Below are 27516 nucleotides of genomic sequence, written 5' to 3'. Positions count from 1 at the left end.
GCAGAAAGGAAGAACATTTACATTTCTCTCTCAGAATCATGAGAAGGGGGTGAAAATGTGACAATGCAAACAATAAAAGGAAATGAGGTACAGTTTTTCATAACCTGCCAATATGAGCTTTCCAGCCCTAAGTACAAGAGGTGAATAGAGATTGTAATCAATCAATCAATAAACATTTATTAAGTGCCTACTATGTGCCAGGAAGTCACAAGCCAGGAGTGATCCCATTTTTACTATCTCTTGCTACTAATATTTTTTACCAAGGTCTGTTGACTTTAACTTTGTAACAACTCTTGAAACCATCTGACACTTTCTCCTCTGACACTGTACACACACTTATCACCCCACACCTGGACTATTGCTGTAGCCTTTTTGGGTTGGGGGGAGGGTCCTTCCTGCCTCAGGTCTTTCTTCATTGTGGTCTATCTCCCATTCAGCTGCGACAGTGATTTTCCAAAATAAAGACATTTGTGTCATTCTATGATCAAATACAAAATGCTCTGTTTGGCATTCAAAGCCCTTCAAATGTAATAAGAAGATAGCAATTAATACATAAAGGCGGTACTAGGTAGCACAGTGGATAAGGATTTTGTATCAGTAAGATCTGATATCAAATTCTGCTTCAGACACTTCCTAGCTTAGTAACCTCTGGCAAGTCGTTTCACTTCTCTGAATTTCATTTTCTTCATTCATAAAAGGAGGGGCAATAATAGCACCTATGTCCTAGGGTTGTCATGAAGATAAAATGACATAATGCTTAAATATTTTGCAGATCATAAAGTGCTATGTAAATATTAGCTATTATTATTATTGTTATCATCATTATTATTATTATTATAAGGATGCTAAGGAGATTTGACCAAAAAACAGGAATTTGGTCCTAGTGCAATGAAAACAGGTCTCCTGGGAAGACAGCTTTTCCAGAGGCACATGGGTAATGTAAGCATCAGCAAACATAAACACCAAAGGAAAAAAAAAAAATATATATATATATATATAAATATATATATGTATATATATTTATATATATACATTTATATATATGGAAGAAAGAATAAAACTCCAAATAAGAATAGTTACAGTTCTTGAAAAAGTACAATGTAGAATGTTCCTGTCTGAGTCAGCATTGCTCTAGGAGAAACCTCATGGGGCTGATTTCCTTAGCCTCTTACCTGCTGCATTATAGAGACACTATTAAAACCAATATTCTAGAACAACTAAGTTACAGTAGTTTAAATGAAGTTGTTTGATGGGGATTGAGTAAAATAGTTTCTTGGAATAAAATTAAGCTAAATCTTGATGAGATTAAATTAAAATCTAGGCATGAGGACCTTTGTTTTTATTTATATATAAATAGTGACTTCCTGAAGTCTTTGTAAGAAATGGATCTTGAAGGAAAAATATTTTGGTAATATGGAAATTGGAAATGACATATATTAAACTGGGTGCCTGGAAAATTACTGAAGGTTTCCTTATTTTGAGGTATAGAGAGCAATAGCTTAATTTCTGTTTTAAGCTAAACAGTGGAAATATCATACCTATGTGGATTTGATAGGAGTCAGGATGCTGGAAAATTGACCTAGATATTCTCATTCTCTTCCTCCTTCTTTGTCTTTTTTCTCCTTCCTCTCTCTCTTTGTCTCTCTGTCTCTCTCTTCCTCTCTCTCTCTTTCTCTGTCACTTTGTCTCTGTCTTTTTTCTCTTTCTCTCTCCTCTCACTATTTCTTTCTCTTTCTTTCTCTTTCCTTCTTTTTCCCTCCCCCTTTCTTCCCCTTCTCCTTCCAAAAGATAGCAGTAAATCTTGGTCCTAGAGAACGAGAAATGAAACATACCCTTCTTGTAAGAGAGACAAAGGCGACCATGGAGCCAAAATGCTTATTATATTGGCATTTGTAGTTATATCATTAGTTGTTTTTGTTTGATTGTTGTTTTTTGTTGCAAGGAAAGGCTAAATTTCAGGGGTCTTGGGAGAAAAGAGAGGCAGGAAACTGTTATACAAAAACAAAAGACATCAACAATTCTTATTTTTAAAATTATATATCAATATATATTATTATGTGGTGTGCCATAATGGAGTGAAAGCTTGCCTCAGAAAGACTTGGATTCCAATCTACCATTAGCCACAAATTGACTATATGACTCTGGATATGCAATCAAACCTCTGTGCAGAGATGTCATGCTGAATGTGGCTCACCATAATCTCAGATGCAAATCATTTTTAAAATGGCACTCACAATTGGATATACAAGATTATTTATATAATACTTACTATTTTGCTAGGCATTATACTAAGTACTTTACAAATATTATCTTATTTGATCTTTGCAACAATCCTGGGAAGTTAAATGCTATTATTCCATTTTACAGATAAAGAAACTGAGACAGAGGTTAAGTGACCTCTTCAGGGTCATACAGCTAGCAAGGATATGGAACTAGATTTTAACTAAAATTTTCCTTATTCTAGGCCCTGCATTTTATCTATTGGGTTACCTAACTACCTCCCTGAATGAAAGAAGGCACCTGAATTAGTCTGGAGTAGTTTCCTTATCTATCAATTCTCTATACCAATACAACAATGCAGCATCGTCAAGGAAAAACCCAAATGAAAATAAGGATATTTGTGTGATTGGATTGACGTCAATCATCCTGGAGAGAGATTGCTGATAGATTTACTGAGCTCCATCCCAGTCTGTTCTACTATGCTCCACCAATCCCTTCAAATGACTGATTTAGATAAAGGAATAACTAGCATAATTATTGAGTTTATGGATATGTTGTGAATTGAAAAAGGATTACAAATATATTAGATAGAAGAATCAGGATCTTGATAGGTTATGATAAAGGTAATAAAATGTGAGATCGAAGTATAGGAATAACAGCTTCGGCAGGGTACGTTGGAAGCCTCTGTGTAGTTTGGACAGCTAACACTTGCTTTTCCCCTCAGTGCCCTGAAAAGCTAGACTGCAATTCCTTCTGGTTTTGTGTTCCCTTCACCCCAACAATGATAAAAACAACAACAAAACCACAAGAAACTTCATTCCACAAGCAATTATGCTATCATTTTTGGCAATTGTCCTTAGATGAAGAGAGGTTAGAATAAAGCGAGAGCTCTTTCTGACTCTTTGTTAGCTTTCCACTGATCCTTTTTTTTTTTTTTTTTTTTTTTTTTTTTTTTTTTTTTTTTTTTTTTTTAACAGTCTAACTCCTATCAAATGTTGTTGGAAACAGGCATCTGGCTTGGCTTCATGTTTTTTTTGCTGTAGTCCATTTGTCTTAAACTCATCAAACCTTAATAAAACTGAAGTGTAGATTCTTTGTAGCTCCTTAGTTAATTTGGGACTGACTTTAGTTCAGTTGAGCAAAATAAGGGGAAACAAAATAACAACAAAACCCCCAACCCAATAGCATTTTTCTCTCTTTTGGCTCATTTCTTGTAGGCATGTAATCTGCTAAATGAGAGAATTGGAGACAGAAGGACGAAGGGAGGGAGGGAGGAAGAGAGGAGAAGCTCAGACTAACAAAAGTCTAAACATCTTATAAAGATGCCCAGGCTTTAAAAGAATGAATTTTCTGCACCATTTTTTTTTCTCTCTCATCAAGAGCTTGCCTAAAGCTCTGTAATCTATCTGAGCCTAACCATAGACTCAGGGCCCCACTGACAGGAATTTCAGAAAAATAGAATGTGAATCAGTAGTAGCCCACTTTTATAAAGTTTTCCTTTGAGATGTATTCTACACCATCATTTTAATGAGGAATATTTTATTCTCAAAGATAATCCACTTCCCTCCCGGATCTAATTTCTTCATTAAGCCTTTATTTTCATTTATAGCATATTATAACTTGAGCTAACTTTGATTATTTTCTTATGATTGATTTTTTTAAAAAAAACTTCTCTTTTGCAATGTAATCAACATAGCCTTATTGGAATATGTTGAACTAGGATGTGAATTCTTTTATCATCTTATCAATGATTCCATTCTGACTGTGCTCAGACATTGCCATCTTCCCTTATGAGGGCTGGCTTGAGCTGGCAGATAATTTTATCTTTCTCTATTTAGAAGTTCAATGAGTGTGTTGATGAATAGCTAAGCTGGAGGCAATAGCAATAAAGATTTAGGTACATGAAAGGACAAGGCAGAAGGAGCTTTATTAGATGGGAAATTTTTCAGGATGACTTTGGAAGAAGCTATGTATTAAAAAAGAAGATTCTACCATTTGAAAGGAGAATGCACTTTTTAAAAATACATCGACTCTTAGGTGTTGGTGATCCATTCCTCACTGAAATCATTAGTTGAGTAAATTCTTAGGCAATGTCCTCCTTGCCCGACCTCCCCCAATCCCACATCCACACTAAAACTTTTTGCTTTTTTAATGCTTTTTAGAAGGAGATGCTGCTTTGCTTTGTTAGATGACTCCAGCAGAGGCAAAACATTTTCCTTTATTTGGAAAGGAATTCTGTTATGTTAGCAAAGCCAGAAAAAAATTGCATACATAGGATGATGAACTTAGTGAATAATAAGCTGTGAAAGAAAACTTGAAAATGAAAGGTCTCTTAGGTCTTTGTCAGAAACTATTGTAGATGAGTTAAAGCATGGCATTTCAGGAGAGTATTAAAAATACATTTGTTAATCCTGTAAAATATACATTCTTTTGTAATTCTTTATACTTGTCAGAGCTAAAGACTTCTTGGGGTTAATGTACAGAAACGGAACAGCTACAAGAATATTCATTAAGGTTCTGCTTATAGTTCTTTTGTGAAGAACAATCATTTGTTAATTCAAATTTGATCCACTTATTGCTATTTCCTAGAACTGTTTTTAGTTTTTTTTTTTTTTTAAAGTGAGTGGGCTTTATTTAAGGAATGCATGATTGGGTGAGAAAGAAAGCCAAGTATTAGCCTTAGTAGAAGTCAGATGCTGCTTAGTGTTCCATATTGATGTTTATGCTCTTCCTCCTCCTCCTCCTCCTCCGCCTCCTCCAAATAATGAGAATGGATACAAAATGAGACAGGGCAAACCATAGAAGGAAATGGGGCATAGTATTCCATAACTTATCAGCACGGGTTTTCAATCCTTAAATACAAGTGATGAGAAGGAATAAATATAATCAATCAATTAATAAACATTTATTAAATGTCTGCTATGTTCCAGGCATTAACAATTCAGAAATCATCCTTAACTCCTCACTATCTCTCACCTCCTATTTCCAATCTGTTGCCAAAACCTGTTGATTTCACTTTTGTTACAGCCCTTACATCCTTTTCTTTCCTCTGATTCTGCTACCACTATGGTGCAAGCTCTCATCACTTCACACCTGGATTCCTGCAGTAGCCTGCTGATGAATCTGCCTGCCTGAAGTCTCTCCCCACTCTAATCTAGCTTCTATTCAGCTGTTAAAGTGATCTTCCTAAAGAGTAAAAGGATCCTTACCTTGTCACTCTTTCTATTCAATAAAATCCAGTGGCTCCCTATTGCCTCCAGGACCAAATACAATTTGCTCTGTTTGACATTCAAAGTCCTCTAAATCTAGAACCCTCCTACTTTTCCAGATTTCTTACATCTTACACCTCACCATATACTCTTTAATTAAGTGATAGTAGACGTTCCATGAACAAGATAGTCTATCTCTCACCTCAAGCATTTTCTCAGACTGTACTCCATGCTTAAAAAATTCTTCCTCCTCTGCTCCTTCTATAGATTTCCTTTGTTTCCTTTAAATTTTGACTAAAATCACATTCTATAGGAAGCCTGTCTTAATTCCTATTAATTCTAGTGCTTTCCCTCTGTTAGTTATTTCCTATTTATCCTTGAATTGATATGTGATTTATAAAATTATGGAATAATGAAATGGGAGTAGACATGTTTGATTCTTTCGGTGCTTGCTTTTAGAAATACACTACAAAGATAAAAAGACTCAGGTGTGTATGAAGTTAAGTTGGTTTATTTATAGTTCTTGTCAGAAGCAGGCAATCTGACCAAGAGTGTTCCCTGGGCAGATACATGCTTATAGATACAGGAATGAGCCTTTTATTTCTTATCCTGAGGTACAAGATCTTTCCCTCATCACCCCATTCCCTGGGGATGAAGAAGTTAACAAATTTCCTGATCAAGCTATGGCATGTTTCTCTTTGAAATGTTCTCTTTTCCTTATCATACAATCCATGTTCAAAAATGGCAGAAAACTCCTCCTTTTGGGGAGAAGTTAATATTAATTAACTCATTAAGGATATTCACTCAGAGCTTTTTAATTTTTTTTTCTTTTTTTAATTAAAGCTTTTTATTTATAAAGCATGTACATGGATAATTTTTCCAACACTGACTCTTGCAAAACCTTTTGTTCCAAATATGTATAATTCTTTTCCTTCCCCCACCCCCTCCTCTAGCTGGCAGGTAGTCCAAAACATGTTAAATATATTGAAATACATGTTACATCTAATATATGTATACATATTTATACAGTTATCTTGTTGCACAAGAAAAGAAGGAAGGAAGGAAGAAAAAGAAAAACCAAGAAAGAAAACAAAATACAAGCAAATAACAACAGAGAGAGTGAGAATGCTATGTTGTGATGTACACTCAGTTCCCATAGTCCTTTCTCTGGGTGTAGATGGCTCTCTTTGTCACTAAACAAGTGGAACTGGCCTGAATCATCTCATTGTTGAAGAGCCACGGCCGTCGGAATTGATCATCATATAATCTTGTTGCCATGTACAATGATTTCTGTTCATGCATCCCTTAGCATCAGTTAATGTAGGTCTTCCTGCTGGTTGTTTCTTACATAACAATAATATTCCATAACATTCATATACCATAATTTATTCAGCCATTCTCCAATTGATGGTCATCCATTCATTTTCCAGTTTCTTGCCACTACAAAAAGAGCTGCTACAAACATTTTTGCACATGTGGGTCCCTTTCCCTCCTTTAAGATCTCTTTGAGAGATAAGCCCAGTAGAAACACTTACAGTTACTTTTTACCTACTTCTTGTTTTTGATTGATTTTTTTTTTATCACTTTATCAATTCAATGGTGCAATAAATATCTTGTTTGTAAAAATAACTTGGTCAGCTGATGTGACCTTTCTCTAAGTCTTGTTCCCTATATGGAAATACAATTCTATAGGTTGTTTACATTGCTGAGAAAGACCACAATTGGCAGTGGAAAATTGGGCAACAATAATACTTTAATAACCAAAGATGGTACAGAGACAAGCTGCTAAAGGGATCTAGAGTGGCGTGGGAACAAGATAGAATAGTAAAGTAAGGCAGGGAATGAGGAAGAGGATGGCAAAGAGGAGAAACACAAAGTAACACTCATGTAGCTTTGGATTAGAGTTGAGAGTGTTGGGAAGCATGGATCCCTGGAAATGGAAGAGGGCTTGTGAGGGGGGGACAGGACTTTGAAGTTTCATTTTTATAGGTTTTTTTGGAAGAGAGGTAGGGTGGAAACAGATCCTATAGGTAAATTATGGGTAAAACTTTAAAATTTTTATGTTATCCATCTTTTTGATATCCTGCTGCTCTGGAACTGTGGAAGTGTGGAATTTGCCTGCATTTACATATCATAACATCAGAAAATTGACAACCATGCTTAGGTGTCTTATCCTTATTCAGCACTTATTACTGGGATGTGAATTTTGGTTAATACTTGATACAAGTATTGCATCCTTTGTGCTCCTTTGCTCTTTGGGGAAGTTTGTACATGACTTTCATCTTCTCCTTTGCAATCTTATTTCCAGCTATTGCCTCTTTTTTTTTTTTTTTTTTTTTTTTTTTTTTTTTTTTTGGTATCCTTGTTGCTTAGCACAGTGGCACGTAATAGATACCTAATGAAAGTTTATTATTTGATTGATTAATTGTTATAGGTTCAGATTGCTGCATTCCACCAGCTTAGGCAGTTGAATTCAGGAAGAAAAAAAGAGAGTCCTTCCCTGTCCTTGGATAGTCTGGTCACTATCCACAGAAGGTTCAAGACTCTGAAGTTCCTGCCCATCTCATTCTCATATCTCTCTCCCTTCCTATTCATCTTCCTAGATGAAGGGGAAATGGAGAACAGCTAACTCTTTTTTGCCTCAGTTGAAAAAAATCCCAGTTGTAAATTGAGGAAAAAAACTTTCCCCTTGAAGACAAAAGATAGGTAATGAATCCAAATGCTGAAAAATTTGAAGGACAGAGAAGAGGAGCATAGGGTGAGTCACAGATTTAAGGAGAGTAGAAAAGGTTGGCACAGTTGTGATTTAACAAGGATAGTTTAACAAGCAAAATATTAAGAAAAAGGGTCCAAGCTGATGTTAGACAGAATGTACTTTTAATACAATAACCCAAGGAAATTAAAATTTAAAAAAAGATTATTTTAGTTTATAAACAAATAGCCTAATTAGAAAATATAACTAATTTACATGGCCTCAATTAAGAAATACATTGGGCTGCCCATTTGTAGATATTAGCCTAAGAATTTTTTTTCCCCCTTTCTGGCAGCATAGGCATATTTGGCCATGAAACTGTATTTACAGCCGAGCTAAATGGTTTCCTGGAGAGTTAAATTTTATTCACTAGTAACTGTCTTTGAATTACAAAAATTCTATCCTGAGTTCCAGTAAATGTCAGTGGAGAAGGTAATGGACCATACAAACACAATTCTTCACATGGAAAAAGTAAGCAAGCCATCAAGGAAGTTGCCGTGACTTTGGTGAGTTTTTAGTCTATATTGGACGGTTGCCTTTATTCCCAAGGTGTTATGGCATGCCAAGGATTTTTAGATGGTAGATTTTCTGGACTTGAATAGCATAAAAACCCTTCCTTAAAATTCCACAAATTAAAGTCAACTTGGCTTTCTCCACTGTATCATGTTGTGAACTGGCTAACATTTTTGTGGGGATTTAGAAAAATAAACCTAGATTTGATAATTTATCCTTTACAATATGGTATAATCCTTTTCTGTCTCATTAACTTAAGTGGTTAGACTATAGTAATTAAAAAAGCCTAGTATCTATATTTGATTATCGGTCTAACCTCATGATTTCTATTGTGTAAGGAATTTTCTGGTATAAAAACTTCTTCCACTAATATTAATAATGCTCTCTGAGGGAATCCAGAGATTAAGTGATTTGCCCATGGTCATATGGTGAGTACCAAGAACAGTATTGGAATCAAGATCTTCTTGATTCTCAGCTCAGCCCTTTTTCTATTTTATTACATCATACTATCCTTTGAGTAAGCTGACATTTATATAGTGCTATAAGATTTACAAAGCACTTGATATATTTTTTTCTCATTTAAACTTTATAATAACTATCAGATAAGCAGTATAGGTATTATTATTTTTATTATTATTGTTATCCCTATAAGAAATGCAGGGGTTCTCAAACTACGGCCCACAGGCCAGATGCAGCCCACTGAGGATGTTTATGTGGCCCACTGGGTTAAGGCAAATGGGCTGAGGGGCGGAGACAGAGTGTGAGGTTTTGTTTTTACTATAGTCCGGCCCTCCAACAGTCTGAGGGACAGGGAATTGGCCCCCTATTTAAAAAGTTTGAGGACCACTGAGGGTATTCAGACTTGTTATTTTATCACTGTGGTGAACTCTCAGTGTAAAAACTCTCCCCATCAAGGCAGATTAGCAATTCATCTCTAACTTGTAGCCTTAGCAATTAACCCTTTAATTCCAGAAGTCTCACTTCTGGATGATTATTGCACTCTTTCTTCAGTCTCTTTCCTTGTTCCCTAGGCTACTTAGACAAAGTTTTCTGTCAAGTCCAAACAGAATTGTGCCTGGAATGATCTGCCTATAACAATATAAATCTGTAGATAAAGGTGGAGTGAGCAGTGTCAATGTACAACATGATGGAAATATCATCACTGAAAGTAATCCATTGATGGGGGAAAGAAGTAGGTGTGGGATACCTATCCTTCTCCTCTCCAAGAAATAAAGCCTATATCTTTGCAAATCCCCTTTTCCTTTAAATAAGTCAAGTTAGAAACTGTATCTTAGATGGAGATTTTTGAAAAAAGTCAATAATGTAATAGACGGGTCTACTCACAAAACAAAATAAACAAAAGCTTGATAGTTACTTCTAGAACAGCTAGATCAAAGTGACTTGACTGGCTCCAAAATAGTTAGCATATTGTTAAGCATTATGACTTGAACCCAAGTCTCTTTCTCACTCTAAATCTAATATTTTACTCACATTTCCATGTACCTATTAGTAATATGGTTACATTTCTAGGGTCATAAGTTGCATCCACAGTTCTAGCTTTAATGTAGCCAGTCATCTCAGAAATGTCAATGCCCTTGGATGTTAGGGAAGCCAGACTGACTACAGGGGATTGAAGAAAATTAGTCATTGGTCAAACAAATCAGAAGAAATGCAGGGAAAGTGCCATTCTGTGTCTGTAGTAAAGTTCAACATCTTGGTAAATGAAGGGCAGTCCACTTATATCCCATTATGTATTTCTAAGGAAAGCAAAATTCCAGGGTGACATCCTTCTATGGATGAAAAATAACTATAGCTTCAGAGGAGGATGAGCATCAGGAACTTGTAATTCCATCTAAAAGCTTTGGACTTCTTTAGGAAAGTGTGAAATTGAGTTAGTTCAGAAGCAAATACACTGTGCCAGGTGTGTATTCACTCCCTTTTTATTACCAAGGGCGTAACATTGACTTCCTTCTATTTAGTCCATGCTGCAAATATAAAAGTCAGCTCACCAGTAAATTTTTACAGCAACATTACAAAGCACCTTTTCTGGATGGCTTCATTTAGGGAAGACATTCGCAAATCTGGTAACCAGGCCACCTTCTGTTTAAATAAGAAACAATTTTGCTTATGCATTATCTTTCTCTAAGGAGTGTAAAATGCTTTATTTTCTCTCACTGATCCTAAAACTTTTATCAAGATGTGTGCCAGGCAATGTAAGATCATAAAATCTTAAACCTGGAAGGGATTTTAAAGGTCATTTAGTCTAACCCTTGTCCACATCACAAATCTCATCTCCAACATCCATAATGAGTTTTTATCCTTTTTGTTCATTGCTTCCTCAGGCTGCCCATTCACATTGGGGCAGTTGATATTATTACAAAGTCTTTATAGGTGAAAAGAATGCTAAGAATTGCTTACAGTTCTTATAATTTAACCTTATTTTACAATTAAGGGAACTAATGCCCGATGTTGGCTTAATTGCTAATCTAACAGTCGTTTCTTAAACTGCATCCTTCTTGACCTTGCTGTAGCTTTTGAAACTGTTATACTCTTCTCCTGAATAGTTTCTTCTCTTTAGGTTTTCCTAGCACTTCCCTTCCCTGGTTCTCTTTCTAATTGTCTGACCATTTTTTCTCAATCTTCTTTGTTGTGTCCTCAGCTAGGTCATGCCCATCAATCAAGGAAGTCTTTCAATAGTCTGTACTGGAGCATCTTCTGTTTTTCTTCTATACTATTTTACTTAGTGATTTCATCAACTTCCCTGGGTGCAACTTTCATTTCTATGCAGATAATTTCTAGATCTTTATATCTAGTTCTAGTTTTCCTCCGGATCTCCAGTCCTGTACATGAACTGTCTTTTTGACATCTTGAATTAGATATCCCACAGACTTTTCAAACTTCACATGTCATTATCTCTTCTCCAAACCCTTCACTTTTGCCAAATCCTGGGCGTTCTTCCAGTCCTATAGGCTTCCAATCTTGGTGTCATTCTCAACACTTTATTCACACTCACCCTATATATCTAATCTAGTGTCAAATATTGTCACTTTTACATTAATAACTCTTGGATTTTGTATCCCCTCACACAGATATAACCTTCATTCAAGTTTTCAGGACCTCTTACCCAGACTATTGCAATAGATTTCTTAATGCTTTTCATTCCTCATCTCTTTCCCACTCTAATTCATCGTCCACTTACCTGTCAAATTCTCGTAAATTGCAGGTATTACCATGTTATTCTCCATCCTTCATCACTTTCCTCCCCAATAAACTTCAGTATAACATCCTCTGCTTGGCATTTAAAGGTCTTCCCAATCTGACTACTTCTGACCTTTTCAGTCCTTAGTCTTTCATATATTCCATGAACACCATGATTCAGTTACATTTGCCTCCTTGCTGTTCTACACTCAACATTCCTCCTCACTTTCTACCTTTTCTTTGACTGTTCCTACAAGCCTGAAATACTCACTCCTAGCTTCCTTAGCTTCCCCAAAAATCCAGCTCAAATCCCACTTTGTCTAGAAGGCCTTTCCTGCTTTTCTCACTTCTTTCACACGTTTTTCTTTCAGATTATCTTCCATATTCACTGTATGTATTTTATATGTACAGAGATATTTTGATATTGTCTTCCCTATTAGAATGTGAATTCCTTGAGGGCAGGATCACGTTTGTGTTTTTCTTTACATTCCCAGCTTTTGGACAATATATGGCATATAATAAATTCTTAATAAATGCTTGCATATTCCCTAACAAAGATAACAAGTAACGTGCCTAAACTCCCACAGTAAGATAATGACAGAGTCAAGATTCAAACAAAGATTTCTTAACTTTTAATCCAATGATCTTTCCTTAGTACCACACCATTTTCTTTCCAATTCCCTAAAATCTTCCAAAAAACAGTATATCCATCCTGAAAAAAAAAAAACTGATTTATTTCTCTCTCACCCATCCCTTTTCCTATCCCACTGCCTTCTGTTCCAGAGTTCCTTATCATTTTATTCCTCTTCACAGCAGAGCTGGAGCCAGAGGGAAGAACTTTATGTGAAGTTCTTGCTTTTGATTAGGTATGGAACAAAAAGAACAGAGGGCAAGTTAAGGAACTATAGTTTTCCAGGAAAAAATCCTTTTTGACCTTGTCAGTTTTAAATTTATTTAAAAATTTTCTTAATTCAGAGAAGTCATTTTGATAGACTTGTAGATTTGCATCGAAGTGGAAATTTCCTCAGCAATCCATGTGCTCACTAAATACTCTGTGATCCCCCTTCATTGTTAACTGATTGGAATCATGTCTATTTTATTGAATAAGATTCAGCTTAATGTAGTGCTCTGCCAGCCACTTGCTAAAAAGTTGCAAGAATTGATGTCTGAAAAGGAATTTCTTTTTAGGTAATGCTCATAACAGGTTGGAAATAGGATGTGGGATTGATAACAACAACAAAAACATTCTCATCAATGACAATAATTTTTATTTTGCTGCCATATTAAGCAAAAGTTGTAATTTCTTGATGTTTTCCAAAATTATTATTACAATAGATAGATGTCCATTTCCATGAAATAGATGAGGCCTTGGCACAGAAAGACCAAGAAATTGCCTTCCTTCAATCAATAGTATGAAAACTGTCAGAGAAGATTGACCAGTTAGAGAAGGACCTGGAACTCAAATTGAGTGTGCTAGATGAGAACTAGAGCAAACTGAGTGAAGAACACATGAAGTTCCAATGAGATGCTTTTTTGATGAATGATTATCTTTCTCATATCCTTCCCACTCAAATATGGCAATCCTAGGATCTTATGACCCCTAATAGATCTTCAAGTGCAAAGGGACCTTTGTGGGCCACTAGGACACTTTATAGTATCTCTGTGTTTACTCCGAGAAAAAATCTGCTTTTTAGTGGTTCGTCAGACAAAACTATTAAGATGTGAGAAACTTACAAATGTCAGAATTGTGTTTGCATTCTGTATCCAAAGGTGCAAATGGATCTGTGGATTGAACCATCATTGTCTGGGACATATAAGTCATCCAAAAAATCAGTACCATCAGAGCTCATGCAATTGTTTGCACTTTGATTTCCTCACATAACATGCTCCTCAGTGGTTCCCTCAAAGCCATCAATGTTTGGGACATTATGGGCACAGATCTGAAGTTCAGAAAGGAGCTCACAGACCTTAATTACTAGACACAGACCCTGAGGGCCCTCAGAACTACTAGTAAAGTGGCTCCTAGCAGACAATCAAGATCTGGGACATCTGAAACTTCAAGTATATTCCCATGCTACAGATATTGGGGGAGAGGGCAATTTCTGCTCCCTCTCAGTGATGAATTACCATATTGTTTGCCAGACCTATGAGAATGTCATCTGTCCTTGGGATATTAAATTTAAGTAGGAGGTGTGGTCATTGTGGTCAGTATGTCCTGGCAATCACCTGAACTCCTAACCAGACCAAAGTGTTCAGTGCCTCCTGTTATTGGTCTCTGAGTCTGGAGTTTGGACAGCATAATCTGAACACTTGCTCTCTTTCTACTCCAGGGCAATATCACTAAGCTGACTGTCTCCTGGGTCAACTTTTCTCTAGAGCTGTAGACAGTATTGTAGTATTGTCAAGGTTTAGAAGTTTTAACAGGAGAATCCAGGCCAGTTCTCCCACTGGGAACCACCAGGTCCTTGCCTTTTGTTTTGCCATCCCACAGCCAGAACCTTGGTGCTCCTGGACTTTTGCCCCCAAACTGCTGCCCCAGTTACTGGGCACTCTGTTGGCCAGTGCAGGCAGCTTTTCTGCCCTGCCCACTTTACCCTAATCAGAGGATGGGTTATAAAATGGATCCATGATGAACTCCACAAAACATATACCCATGCATATGTTTATGATAGACCCATCACTCCAGCCAGCTTCTTAGTACCTCTGTCAGAGCAGCATAGTGGGCTGGGATTGGGGATGGGTGACCCCAGCCTAGAGACCCAATCATTGCTGGAGAAAAGGGATACACTCCCTTCCTTTTGTAGATGGTGATTAATATTCCCCTCCAACATGGGGTCTGTTAGTTGGGCCAGACACACAAATATACTCCTTTCCTATTGCCCATTGTTGCTCACTGTACGGTCAAGACACTATCAAGCTATTATTGTATGGTTGGATGTTGGGGAGATTTACCAGGGTCACCAGGTACAAAGTTCAAGGTCTATACCATTTATATTTCCCACATAATAGAGAATTTCATCAGGCAAGGGATTAGTCTTAGATATATATTTTACTCAAATTTTTAATAGTTTTTAGACTGTGTATAGATTTAATTATTTCCTCAGTGATAATAAAATCTAAATGGAGAAAAAAGTTATAGAGCATTGTATACACAACGTAATTATGATTTGCAATAAAGCATTTCGCATCATTTCTGGCATATAGTAGGCACTTAATAAATCCTTATTTCCTTCTCTTAATTTTTAATTCAACTTGACGATTTCTATGTAACTTGCCACTACAATTATTTTGTTGTTACTGTTCAAACATGTCTGCCTCTTTATGATCTTATTTGAGGTTTTCTTGGCAAAGATACTGCAGTGATGTGTCTTTTCCTTCACTAGTTCTTTTTTTTCCCCCCCGAGGCCATTGGAGTTAAGTGACTTCCCCAGGGTCACACAGCCAGGAAGTGTTAAGTGTCTGAGATCTGATTTGAACTCAGATCCTCCTGACTTCAGGGCTGATGCTCTATCCACTGCATCACCTAACTGCTCCTTCTAGTTCATTTTACAGTTAAATAAACTGAAGCCAAAGAGGGTAAGTGACTTGCCTATAGTCCTATAGCTATTAAGTGTATGAGATGGGATTTGAACTCAGGACAGTACTCTATTCATTGAGACACCTAAATACCTTGAAAGAGGTGTTTATTAAGTGTCAAGTACCATATTAGGCAATGAGAATACAAATGAAAAAACAGGACACGATCATTGGTAAGTAAATGTAGGATATATACAAAATAAATACCAAAATGTCATAGACAGAGAATCTTAAAATTCTATCAGAATTATGTATATCCATGTCTTTTTGAACCTATTCTATTGACTAGTCATTCAAAGTGAGACCTCTCCTGATTTCCACAATGTTTAGTGCTGTCTCAAACTATCTTTTAAAAAGCTTCTTTGTATTTATTCTCTTTATAATTATTCCATATAAACTTATGTTTCTTTTCCTCTATGATACTATAAGTTCCTAGCACTGTGTTACAAAGATCATACATTGTGACAAGGCTGGATTTATACCAAGAACACAGGCTAGTTGTGAACCACTCCAATATTGCCAAGAATACCCTAAGTAAGATTATGAAGAGTAGACATAACTGAAATGATTTGACAACAAATATGTTAACATATACATATATGTGCATGTATATTGATTAACTAGTTCTATGTGTTGTCCATTCAACTGGATACCATAATCTGGACCTAGATAGTAGATAGAACATAATAGACAATAAACAAATGCTTGTTGATTGATTGCACAATAAATATTCTTTATCCATTTTGTTTTTCCAATATAGATAGTTAAGCTTAAGGCTCTTGAGAAATTGTGGATTTTATTTAAAAATCTTTGTTATGTTCAGGGGTTTGGTATAATAAGAGTCATTTGCAAATGGCAGCACCTGTAGGGCCTCAAACTCTCTATATGATCTATTTGGACTTTTTGTTAGACATTCTCTGTGACAGTGCAAACACTTTTGGCAAGGAAATGTCTCCCTGTTTTATATATCTTGAATAATATTAATAATCAGAGAGTTGTCAAACAAAGTTATATCCATTGTTGCCCCTTTCAAGGAACCTTGCATGATTTTATCATATGTATTGGAGTTTCTGTAAGGTGGTGTTTTGCTCTGTCAATTCAAATTCCTTTTTATAGTCAGCAAACAATAAGCACATTGAGATCTTGTACTTACTATACCTTTCAACCAGTTATTTGATTGTAAAGATGTAGTCAGCTGTGGAATGTCATTTGCAAAAGCCTGACAGTTCTTTTCTCATACCTTTCTCAAAGATGTCTTCAATGAACATAGAGATTATTCACATACAAGTTTTGTACAGATGAAAGAGTAGGCATATTGGTGAGTAGTTACTGATATATTGTTGATTTTTTTGTCTTAGATTTCCCCTTGAAATAAACTGGCAAAGCTTCCTTAGCAAAGAAACCAACCTTTATTAAAGAAATAAAGATGGTGGTCTTCAGTCTATCGAAGTATGATCGGAGACAATGAAATACAAAATTCACATTTATTTATATATTAGTTGTTCATGTATGGCTCTGTGCAGGTTATAATATCCCAATAAATCCTATTTCAGAGGTCTTGTCCCAATAAGTCCTTTACAATTCAGAAAGCTTTCATCATTTTAATATAAAGATTAATGTATAGATATGATTATTATGGCCACATACTTAAGATACACACTTTATAATGATTATAATCATACTCCTAAGGTTAACTAACACAGGTGTTCTTATGGTACTACATGACAGTTTCAGTAATATAGATTTTCACCAGGGACTATACCATAAATTATACAATTACTTCTTATCCTATTGAAATAATTGTAGTTGATAAATGACCATCAAAGCAATACAAAGCAAAGTACTGAAGGTATTGATTATTGATCTTTCCTATTACTGTCCTAAGTATTTGATATACTTTTAACTTTCAACCTGAATCAGTACAGAAATATTTATCATTCATATTTTTGAAAGTTTTAATATTTTAAAATTTTTATTTTATGATTATTTTCTGATATTCCACTCCCCATAGAATCTTCCCTTGCAACTAAGAAAAATCTCACAACTAACAATAGCAGCAACATGTGATGATGTTTGAAATATTTCTCTTTCCTTTGTTCCTTTTCCTTCTCCTTCCCTCCTGCCTCCCATAACCTGAAGAAAGTTGCATATTCCATCAATTGTTCTTTGGAACCCATATTGATCATTACTTTTAGCCTGTATTCCTTTTCTTCCAAAATGTAGTCAATGTAGTTATTGTTTTTCTGCTTCTATTTTCTTTCTCTGCATGAGTTCATGCAATCTTCCAAATTTTCTAATACTTTTAATTAAGTAGAGAATTGTAGGGAATGGAACATGGAAACTCCAGAATTCAATGGAATTTAAACTAAGGTCTTCAGATTCAGAATCAGCACTTTAATTTCATGCTGCCTTATTGCTCTCATTTTATAAATAAGGAGATCATGGTCCAAAGATATGAAATTCTTGCCTAGTGTCGTAAAGCAAACTAGTAGGAGAGCTGGGGCTTCTGTTTCAATTCCTGAGTGCCAAGTCTGCTCTTGTTCCACCATGTCTTGGGGTTCTCTGAATGGACACAGTAGGATTAGAATTTAGTCAAGGGGACGAGGGATGTCCCAGTTTTGTGTATGAACTATTTTGTTTCTCTTTGGAAACCACTGCTTTTGGAAACAACCATTTTCATCATTCTGGCTATGACTCCAGACAGATGAAATCTGTCAGGATCTTTAGGCTGCCATTCAGGGATAAGCTCCAGACATAGGAATTTCCAGACTGCTCAAAGGCATGTCATCTGCATAGATAAACAGGCACACCTGCTAAGCTGGGATAGCCTTTAAATAGATGTTAAACAAGATCTCTGTGATATGTTTTCAATATAATGTCACTTTTGACTACAGGAACTCACCAGTTTGCTTGGAGAATATGTTTAGGTGCCAGAAAATGATATGAATATGAAGTGACAGGAAATTGTGTTTGGATTGTGGTGAGTTGGTTCTGATACAGTCTACTGAACTTTTCTGAAGGGACTGATACAGTAACAGCAAGGGGAAAATGTAGTTAATACTGCATTTTACACTTTCCGTATTTCCCACGTGAGTAAGCAAACGTGGGAAATATGGAAAGTGTAAAATGCAGTATTTACTTACTCACCAAGGATGGAAATTTTGGAATCATCTCTAATTTTTCTTTTTTCCTCAGTCTCTCTATATACCCATAGTCATTTTTATTTTCTATTTCCCTCCATCTCTTCCACTTGCCCCTTCTTTTTCATTTCTTATAGTTACTACCTGTGTAGTTCAGGTCACCATAAACTTTTGCCTAGACTCTTTAACACTCTAACAGGTTTTGATGAGTCCCCAAATCTTGTCCCTAAAATTTCCTCTTCTCAAAAGAGAGAAAGGAGGGAGATGATGAATCAGAATCCAGGGTCCACTCAAAACTGCAAATCTAACTAAGGAATGTGAAGCAACAAAACCTAAAAGACATTCTGACTCCTTCTTTACTTCTGTCTTATAATTTACAACCTTAGCCTGCAGACTGAAGCCCCAAATTTTCAGCATACTCTCCTAAACTTTCTCTAATTGTTAGACTCTCTTAGAGACTAGTCTGTCAGCTATGGTGTTAATAAATTCTTTTGTGACTATAAGAAAATCTCTTTGAATTCTTTCAAACAAACTATGAATCACGATTCTCACATACTTTAGCTTCTCTGCCTCTAGTTTCCTCCTCTCTAAGATAGCTTGCATACTGCAGCAATGGTGAGCATACTCCTTACTGTATGGTTTATCATACATCTCCTGGAATTATCTAGTTCCAATCTACCTTTCCACTCTTATCTCATGCCTTTGACTGAAATCAGGGGACCAAATTCCTCCTGGTTCAAATATTTCCTCTGCCACTAGCTATGTGATTACCTACCCACCCCTACTTAAGGTTTTTGTTATTTATGAAATAAGGGGGTCTTGCCAGATGATCTCTGTAGTCCTTTCCAGGTCTCTATGATCCTATGACCTTCATGTATTTAGCAAACTTGACTGTCATTGTAATTACAGCTTACAGTTTTATTGAGAGACAGTGTTTGAAAATAACTAGAGAACTGGCTATCAGGATAATCTAGATTCAACTCTTTCCTTTCTGCATACTGAATGTGTGACCTTGGACACATCTTCTTACAGGTGATTTTCTAAAACAGGTTTTTTTTAAAAACCCAGTAAATTTCAGAGAAGTTGCCAGTCTGGATTGTGAGAGGATGTTTCCTCATTGGGAGATTTTCTTACTAATGAATTTAAAAAAAAAAAATTATTCACCTGGGGGCAGCTAGGTGGCATAGTATATAGAGCACCAGCCCTGAAGTCAGGAAGACCACGAGTTCAGACACTTAACACTTCCTAGCTGTGTAACCCTGGGAAAGTCGTTTTGTTGGGGATGTGCAGGCTTTTGATGAGACAAGGCACGGGTGAAGTAAAAGAATTTACTAAATTATAAGTAAAAGTAGAAGTTTAAATTTATTATAAATCATCAAGAGATCTCAATGGAGCAGAACTCTTTGATGGAATTAGAGTTCTGTCCCTTCTGCTTATCTGCCCATTCTTCCCACCCTCTATATATGATTTGAGACAATACAGAGCTATTGGGTTTGAATAGGCTTCAGTAAGGATATAGAAAGTTCTATTGATAGTTAAGTAGGGGTACTTAGCTTTAGTTCAGCTCTATAGAAAACTTGGGTGGTGTCTGCTGAACTCTATAGAAAGGTAAATTAGTGGTACTTAACAGAGGTGGGGTTGGGCTGGCTTCTAGGATAACGTGGGAAATGACTCTTTTGGGGGTTTCCAACCTCAGTTTCCCTTGTCAGATTCCCATCAGATTCCCCCCTGAGACAAGTCCCACCAAATTCTTTTGGGGAAAGGGACGGAAGGTCTCATCTTCTGTAGCTTCTTCAAGCTGGAAATGGTCGTAGAGATGTCCCTAGTTCATTTGGGGGTCCATGTCAGGAAGGGAAACACGGGATCTGAAGATGGCAGCAGCTGAGTCTAGAGGGTATGTGTCTCCTTGAGTCCCAGAGTCTGCAGGCTGTAGAAGCAGCTGAAAGTTCGAAGCCCGAAGCCTAGAAGAAATGACTCCCACCAGTAGTCTGAAAATACAAGGACCAAATATGAGTAAAAGTGGAGTTAGGATGGGGTTAAGAACCAGGGGCCCCACCCAGAGGAAGAATCAGGAGGAGTAAGGATTTTCTCTTGAATGTCTTTCATCCAGCCAGCCTTTTACAACCACTGTCTCTGAGGTGTGGTGATGGGTAGATATGAGATCCTTCCCAGCCAGAAAGCAGGGTCAGAGTAGTTCCCCTGGGGGTTGGCTAGTACAAAGGGGTGGCATCTACTGAGGAGCTGGTGGCTAGTGGGAACGGAGCCTTTGCAAAGAATGCATAAGGCCATATGTGGGACCCACCCTGAGGGTGGTGATGGCACACCCAGCAGTCCTGGACACCCCCATTCCCAGCAGAGTTCCCGAGTCTGACTACGAAGTTGTCACCCCATTTCCCAGGACCCACAGAGTAGGATCAAGAAAGCTGGAGAGAAAATACCAAGAGTAGAGTCCTCATAAGGAGAAAGAAAGGAGAGTAGCCTGAGAAGCTTCTTTCTCCAGTGTCTTTCCTGGGCGTCTTGCGAAAGAGAAACTTCAGGTCCTCTATGTGTTCACAGGAATAAACTGAGTTACCTGAAACAGAAGCAACATGTTTAATCCTAGAAATGAGTCCAGCTGGGGGACCCTTCCAGTTTAACTGCATTTGGAGCAGTTAAGATGACCTTGTATGGGCCTTTCCACTTCACGCCTAGGGGGTCAGACCCCTGGGCTTTCCAGCTCTTTAAATAGACTATATCCCCGGGATTGACAGGGGGATTTGGCCTGAGTAGGAGCATCTGTGGGTTTGGGGAGATGCTTGTTTGCATATTCAGAAAGGGCCTTCTGAACTGCACCAAGTTGTGAAGCAAATCGAGTGACCAGATGTTGTTCAGGGTCGACAAGAATGTCAGTTATTAGAAAAGGCCTTCCATACAAGAGTTCAAATGGACTGAGATTAATAGATTTTCTGGGGGCAATTCTGATTCTAAGAAGCCCAACAGGGAGATTTTTAATCAGATCTCAAGACTTAATTTAGTGAGGACTCGCTTAAGGGTGTGGTTCATTTTCTCCACCTTCCCCGAGGCTAGGGGTCTCCAGGCAGAGTGAAGGTGATAAGTAATTTTAAGAGCTTTTGCTACAATTTGTGTCACCTGAGAAATAAAGGCAGGCCCGTTATCACTCTAACGAGGCAGGTAAACCAAAGCGAAGCATGATTTCGTTTAACAGGCATTTGGATACCTCGTGGGCTTTCTCAGTCCTGCAAGGAAATGCTTCTACCCAGTTAGTAAATGTGTTCACTAACACTAGAAGCAACTTGAAACCTCTGCAGGGGGGCATATTTGTGAAATCTAGTTGCCAGTCCTCGCCAGGGTAAGTGCCTCTCCTCTGAATCGGCTTCAGGAGAGGTGGGGGTTTAAGGCTCCCTCAGGATTCACCTGGGCACAAATTGGACAGGCCTGGCAGACCTGCCTGATCATTTCCCCCAGCTTATGGCCAGTGAAAACACGGTCAACCAAGGATTGGAGAGCATTCCTCCCCAGATGCGTAGCCTGGTGCAGACCAGAGATCAGTTTCCACTGATTTGCCTCTGGAACTAAGAGGTGGTCTGAGAGTCTGATACCAACCAGAGGGAGAACCCCCTTTGTTCTGCCAGAGCTTTCCCCTGTGTGCTATAGGAAGGAGTAAAAGACTCAGACAGCTGGGGAATTAAAGGTGTCAATAGAGGAGTAAGGGAAGCTGTTTTAGCAGCTGCATCGGCCAGCCTATTTCCCTTAGCCTGAAGTGACTCTCCCTTCTGGTGCCCTCTGCAAAATATAACCGAGACCTCCTTGGGTTCGTGGACAGCTTGTAATAGACATAGAATTTCTCCCGAGTGTTTAATGGGAGAATTCCTTGTTGTTAACAAGCCCCTTTCTTTCCAAATAGCTCCATGAGCATGCAAAACATGAAAAGCATATTTGGAATCAGTATAAATATTGACTCTCATCCCCTTCCCCAGTTCTAAAGCCCTGGTTAATGCTGTAAGTTCGGATTTCTGTGCCGAGGTGCCAGGAGGCAATGGCTTAGCTTCCAGGGTGCTATAAAGAGATACCACTGCATAACCTGCCTTTCTCTCCCCATCCTAGAGGAAGCTAGACCCGTCAGCCATTCCTCATCTGGGTTCTCAAGAGGAATTTCCTTCAAGTCAGCTCTGCTGGAGTATACGGAGTCTATAATTTCCTCGCAATTATGGACATCTCTCCAGATTGAGAGACGTCTGGGAGAAGGGTGGCAGGATTTAGCATGTGGCAAATTCTAAGAGTCAAGTCAGGAGTATCTAGTAAGAGAGAGCGGGGATTAAAGCCTGTAATGGCGCCCCCAAGGTCAGTCTGGAGGCTTCCTTTATTAAGAGGGCGGTGGCAGCTACCGCTCTAAGCTCTAAGGCAGGAAGGCCATCCTGGAGTCCAGCTTCTTTGAAAAATAGGCCACTGGCCTGGGATCTGGTCCCAGAGACTGAGTAAGGACTCCCAAAGCCTGCCCATGCCTTTTAATCTACATACAGAGTAAAAGGTTTCTGTAAGTCAGGCAGGGCAAGAGCAGGGACAGAGCTTAACTTGGCTTTCAAGGTTTTGAAAGCATTGGCCTGCTCAGGTCCCCATTAGAGAGTAAGGTTATTGGGACCTTGAATAGAATCATAGAGGGGCTTAGCAATAATCCCAAAGTTTGGAATCCAGATCCTGCAGAAGCCCGCCATACCTAAGAAGGTTCTCAGCTGTTTCTTAGAAACAGGAGGGTGGGATACTTAAGATAGCCTGCTTCCTCTCCTCAGAGAGCGAGAGGTGGGGGTGAGATCGTGACCCAAATATTTGACAGATTGGCAGGCAATGTAGGCCTTGGATAGAGAGACCCTGTAACCTCTTGAGGCTAAGACATTCAAAGTTTTTACAGTCGCTGCCAGAGACTCCTCCCTAGTAGGACTGCAGAGCAAGATATCATCCACATATTGAATAAGGCTGCTGCCGGGCAGCTCAAGATCTCTCAAATCTTTAGCTAAGGCTTGCCCGAATAAATGTGGACTATCTCTAAAACCTAGGAGGACCGCCCAGGTTAATTGACCAGGAAGTCCACCTGGCTTTACCCATTCAAAGGCAAAGAGAAATTGGCAGTCCTCGTGCAGAGGAATACAAAAGAAAGCATCCTTTAGGTCCAGGGTAGTAAACCATTGAGTATTCCCTGGGATCTGGGTAAGTATAGTGTAGGGAGTAGGTACTATGGGATGTATTGGGGTAACTGCTTCATTAATTGCCCTTAAATCTTGTACCATACGGTAATCCCCATTCGCTTTCTTAACAGGAAGGATAGGAGTATTACAGGGAGATTGGCAGTGGACCAGAAGTTTAAACTTAAGAAACTTCTCATTCAAAGGTTATAACCTGATCCTGTCCTCCTGCTTAATTGAATACTGCCGTCTATGTGGGAACACAGTAGGATCCTGTAGCTTAAGGAGGGCTGGTGTAGCATGCGTTGCCCTTCCAGGAATGCCCTGATCCCAGACGGAAGAGTCTATGTCCTCCCAGATTTCTTAAGGAACATGGGACGGTCTCAGAAGGAGCACAAATATATCACTTGGAGATTTGAGCAGAGAGAATTGGGTTCCCAGCTTCTCTATTAAATCCCGACCCAATAGAGGAGTGGGACAGGAAGGAATAATTAAAAAGGAGTGTGGAAACAGCAAATCTCCATATCTACAAGGTAGAGGAAAAGTTTCCAAGCAGCTCTGGAGGTTCCCTTCAATCCCCATTACTTTACGGGGGGGGGGGGAGAGCGTGTTGGACCAGAGTGGTATAATAGAACCGAAAAACAGGCCCCAGTATCAAATAGAAAATTAATGTGCTTATTTGCCACGTCGAGAGTCACCCCGGGTTCCGCTTCGCTGATGGAGAAAGGTGGGGCCTCGCCGAACCCCGGGCCTCCTCAGGACTGGAAGGCGAGGTTTGAGGCGGTGGCTCTACCCCTCTCCGGGCAGTCCCTTTTCCAGTGTCCTTCCTTGTGGCATGTAGGACAAGGACCTGGAGGCTTTTTCTGGGGGCATGTTCTTACCCAGTGACCCTGCCTCTTGCATTTAAAGCACGAACGGGTCTGATCTCTAGAAATGGCGGCCGTTAAAAGATGAGCCTGTTCTTTATTTCTGGCTCTGGCCCTGCGATCCTTCTCCATTGCTGCTGCTTGGTCCCTATTATTGAACACCCCAAAAGCAACTTCTAATAATTGAGTCATGGGGGTCTGAGGCCCTAGGGCCAATTTTTGTAGCTTCCTCCTGATATCTGGGGCAGCCTGGTTAATAAAATGCATGCTAAGAACCAAGACACCCTCCTGAGAAGTGGGGTCCAGATTAGTGTATTTCCTCAGGGCCTCTTCCAGTCGACCTTGGAAGAGAGCGGGATTCTCCTCAGCTGTTTGAGTAATCCCCCTGAGTTTGTCATAATTGACTTGCTTTTTGATTCCTTTCCTCATGCCCTCAATGAGGCAGGTTATTAGGTGGTCTCTCCTCTCTCTATCCCTGCTTCCCTCCTGATAGTTCCATGAGGGGTCTGATAGAGGTACAGCAACAGCCCCTACCTGGTACCTAGCAGGGGAGGAGGAAGCCATATCGTCCCCGAATTTCTGAGCTAAATCCCAGATTTGCCTTTTCTCTTCTATGGTACAGGAAGAGGAGATTATAATATTAATATCTCCCCAGGAAAGATCATATTGGAGGGTGATGGCTTTGAATCCATCAATATATTTAGTAGGACCCTCAGAATATCTGCCCAATTTTTCCTTGATTTGGGAGAGATCCGACATGGAAAAGGGCACTTGTACTCTGAGTACTCCCCCCTGAGAATCGGCAACTTCCCTCAAGGGGAAGAGATTAGAAGGAGGCTCCTGATCCGCAGCTGTAGCAGAATCAGGCTCCCGAGGAGAAGGGGAATCTGCAGCTTCAGCTGGAGGAGGGCAAAGGCCTTGAGACTGGCCGGCCTCAGAGGAAGGCAGAAGGGATTGGGTTGAGGAGAAAGGCAGCCCACTTCGTGTATGAGAAGGACTAAGAAGTGGGGGTTGGGCATTTCCAGAACTCAACTCCGGTGGAGAGGGGAGTCCTATATCTTGGGACCCCGGGTCCTGTTTCTGATAAGGAGGAGGTTCTGGAGTGCAAGCAGTCTGCTGAGAGCCGGAGGGCGGAGTAGACACTTCTCGTGCCCTTGAAGGAGTGGAGAAGAGAGGATCGTCTAAAAGGTCAATTTCTTCCTCTCCATTAGATTTGGCAAGTAACGCTTTGCAATGTGGCCTTGGTTCAGCGTCCTGCGCTAGAGCCATGAAGGCCTGAACATAAGGGACTTCAAACCACTTCCCTTGTCTCTTGCAATATAAGTCCAACTCCTTAATAATTCTATAATCTGTTGAGCCGAATATGGGCCATCTTTGCTGGCCGCCTAGAAGGTACTTTGGCCAGGTATTTTTGGAAAAATGAATTAGCTTTTTTGTTTTGAGATCTCTTATGCCAAATTTGTCTTTGTTTTTTAAGAGACACCCTAGAGGTGAGTCTTTAGGAATGGATGAGATAAATTGACCCATTCTTGCCTTAAGCCTCAAAAATTAAGCAAAAGCCTTAAGAGCCGTAAAGCACCCCGAATTTTTCCCAATAGCTCCTTCGTTCTCCAAGGTGTCCCTTGAGAGAGAGAAAAAGAAATCGCAGAAATCCTTATTGCAAGCGTCCCCGCGAGTAAGGATTTTGCTTGGGTGAAAAAATGTCCCGGCAGACAAAGTTGATCCGGATCTTTGGCTGCTCACAGCTATGGGGGTTCAGAGAAAGAGGGCGCTTACCTACAGCTGGCTCTGTTGATTCCCTGCACGCGGCCACCAGGTTTGTTGGGGATGTGCAGGCTTTTGATGAGACAAGGCACGGGTGAAGTAAAAGAATTTACTGAATTATAAGTAAAAGTAGAAGTTTAAGTTTATTATAAATCATCTAGAGATCTCAAATGAAGCAGAACTCTTTGATGGAATTAGAGTTCAGTCCCTTCGGCTTATCCGCCCATTCTTCCCACCCTCTATATATGATTTGAGACAATACAGAGCTATTGGGTTTGAATAGGCTTCAGTAAGGATATAGAAAGTTTGATTAGTGATTGTTCAAATTGTATAGAGCTTAAGTGGAGGTACTTAAGGTGAATTCAGTTCTATTGATAGTTAAGTAGGGGTACTTAACTACTTAGCTTTAGTTCAGCTCTATAGAAAACTTGGGTGGTGTCTGCTGAACTCTATAGAAAGGTAAATTAGTGGTACTTAACTGAGGTGGGGTTGGGCTGGCTTCTAGGTCTCGATAACGTGGGAAATGACTCTTTTTGGGGTTTCCAGCCTCAGTTTCCCTTGTCAGATTCCCATCAATTTAACCCCCAAAGCCTCAGCAAAATATATCTACATACATACATACATATATATAACACACATACATAAATACATATATATACACACATACATAAATACACACACATATATGTATGTATATATGTATATATATACATATATATATATTCACCTTGATATAGGGTTTTATAAAAATCACATTTCTAAGGGTAAAGCTTGAATGTCTATGACCGTCTGCAAATCATTAGCTCCTATTTCCCCTCCTGTCAAATTGGGGTGAGGAGGAGAAGGTTTAAACTGGATGGACTCCTATGACCTTCATTTCTGTCTTTATATCCTTAGTGCTTATTATAATCTATAATACATAGCATGGGCCATAGTAAATGGAGATGAGGTGGGATAGAATTGAATCAGTTCCCAAGATTCTTTCTATTCAGTCATAAAGTATGGAAATCTCTTCTTCCTTTCATGTCTAACTCAACTGCAGTTTATGATCCATCTCTTTCTTTTTTAATTGTAGAGAAAAAAGTTACCATTTCCTCCCAG

The 27516-nt window shown here is 38.8% G+C and overlaps 1 long non-coding RNA gene and 1 pseudogene across 2 annotated transcripts in view; one reads left to right on the top strand and one right to left on the bottom strand.

Moving 5' to 3' along the window:
• The window catches only part of LOC141549913 (E3 ubiquitin-protein ligase TRAF7 pseudogene), a 135999-nt pseudogene extending 121508 nt beyond the window's left edge, over nt 1-14491 (top strand).
• Nucleotides 14492-19981: 5490 nt separating this feature from the next.
• Nucleotides 19982-27516, bottom strand: part of LOC141549517 (uncharacterized) — a 55608-nt gene continuing 48073 nt past the window's right edge. The window contains exons 4-5 of one of the 2 annotated variants that reach the window (XR_012484372.1): nt 21014-21180; nt 19982-20596 (exon numbers count right to left, since the gene is read on the bottom strand). This is a non-coding gene — a long non-coding RNA (uncharacterized LOC141549517). The remainder of the gene's footprint in view (nt 20597-21013; nt 21181-27516) is intronic. The other variant, XR_012484373.1, reaches the window with a different exon arrangement.

Source organism: Sminthopsis crassicaudata, chromosome 1 (assembly GCF_048593235.1).
Source record: "Sminthopsis crassicaudata isolate SCR6 chromosome 1, ASM4859323v1, whole genome shotgun sequence".
NCBI classification, from domain to species: Eukaryota; Metazoa; Chordata; class Mammalia; order Dasyuromorphia; family Dasyuridae; genus Sminthopsis; species Sminthopsis crassicaudata.
This window is presented reverse-complemented; position numbering and strand designations above follow the sequence as displayed.